The sequence below is a fragment of the Mastomys coucha genome, chromosome X (genome assembly GCF_008632895.1).
Source record: "Mastomys coucha isolate ucsf_1 chromosome X, UCSF_Mcou_1, whole genome shotgun sequence".
Classification (NCBI taxonomy): domain Eukaryota; kingdom Metazoa; phylum Chordata; class Mammalia; order Rodentia; family Muridae; genus Mastomys; species Mastomys coucha.
Genome location: NC_045030.1, coordinates 57,467,719 through 57,469,696, shown reverse-complemented (window position 1 = coordinate 57,469,696; position 1,978 = coordinate 57,467,719).

Sequence of the window (1,978 nt, the reverse complement as noted above, 5' to 3'; positions counted from 1 at the left end):
TAGGAAGAGGAAGGGCTGTGGGGAAGTTGAAGCTGGGGAAGAGCTTAGCAGGAGGAGGAGTTGGGGCAGTGATATGCTAGAAAGAAGTTGAAGAAGGCTAGGAGAAAAGAGATGGATAGGAGGAGGATCTGGGAAGAAGCTAGGGATGAGGAAGACCTGAGGGGGAATGAGAAGCAAGGAGAAAATAGGGGATGAGGGAGATGTGGAGGAACTGGGGAAAGGCTTAGGGCTCAGGATCTGAGGGGGGATTGGGATGAAGAAGGACAGCTGAAGAGGGAATGAGAGAGAGGAGGAATTGGGAGATGGTAGGAGAAAGGAGTGAGTAGATGCTGGGGCTTATGAAAAGTTAAGGAAAAGTTAGGGGTGATGAGCTAGAAGGGAAAGAAGGACTAGGAATAAGGATGACTTGAGGAAGGGTGAGGAGCAAGGCAGAAATGGATGAATGTGGAGGATCAGGGAAAGGCAGAGGACAAGCTGTGAATGAGTTGAAGTTTGAAAAGAACTAGTTATGAACAGGTGCTCTGGAGGGGTTAGGAGTAAAAGTGAAAAGATATTAGGAGTAATGAAGATTTTAGGAGGGTGAGGAGGCTTTGGAAGAGGGCAAGGGATAACTATAGAGGGGTAGGTGTTTGTTAGATGTAGGAAGTCCTGGGGAAGAGTTAGAGGAAAACATGAGCTAGAATGGAGCTTCATCTAGCTGGAGGAGCTGAGGCTTGTTGAAGCTGAGAAGGGTCTAGAAACAAGAAACCATTAGGGTGGAAAAGGATCTGGCTAGAAATATTAGATAAAGAAGAGTTAAGGAGGAACTCAGGGTGAGAAACTGGGCAGGGACAGAGATGAGGAAGACCTGAGGAGGTGTGAAGAACAAGGAAGAAGTAGAGGTCCCAGGGCTACTGGAGCTAAGAATAGGGAGGAGCTGGGTGTGAGTTGAAGCTGGGAAGGAATTGGGGTGAGGATGAGCTTAGAAGCGGCTAAGGTGAGGAGCTGGGCAGATGTAAGAAACAAAGAACAACTAGATTTTGGGAGTGGTGAATCTAGTGGTAAGCAACTTGGAATAGGTTAGAAGGTTGGAGAAGCTAGGAGGGCATGGGGTAAGGAATACCTATGGAGGGACTAGAAGCAAGGGAGCAGCTGCTGGTGAGAATGAGCTAGGAAGTTCGAAGTACATGGGGAGAAGTTAAGGGTAAGAAGAAACTGGGGAAAGCTAGCAAGGTGGAGCTATGATGTGAGGATGATCTGGGGAGGGGCTATAAGTGGGAATATGCTGAGGAGGTATAGGTAATGAGGAAATAGAGTAAGGGGGGCTTATAGTCAAGATGTAGGAAGGTCTTAGGGATTAGAAGATGCTAGGTCATGGTTTCTGGGGGCAGGGGATGTGAGGGCCTGGATAGTGGATACAGATGAGGAGATTTGAGGGCTTGGGGAGGGGCTAGAGATAGTTAAGGGGAGGAGCACCTAGAAGCAGGGAGGAGCTAGGGTGAGGAGGAGGTAAGAGTTTGGTAAGAGCTTGTGGGAAAGAGAACTTGGGGATGACATGGAGAAAGGAAGAACTGAGAGTAGTTAGAAGCAGGGGAAAACTTAGAGAGAAGAGGAGCCAGGAAGAAATTACTGGGGAGGGGTAAGGAATGAAGAGGAACTGGAAAAGGTGTGAGGTGAAGTGAAACTGGGGAGAGGGTAGGGGTAAGGAAGACCTCCTAGTGGGTTAGGGGAGTTGGGAAGAGATTAGAGGGACAGAGTTGTGGGGAAAGATGGGGTAAGAAGAAACCAGAGGGCAATGACAGGCTAGATTGAGTAGGGAGTATGAATCTTTAGAAGCTGAAGTGAATTTGAAGAATAAAAGCACATAGGAGCTAATGTCAAGGATGAACTCAGTGCCAGGAAGAAACTAGGGGTGAATCAGGAGTGTGGGAGCCCCAGAGCTATTGAAGCTAAGGAGAATTGGGGGGCTAGGGGTGGCAAAGGGCCCAGGAAATAGGGA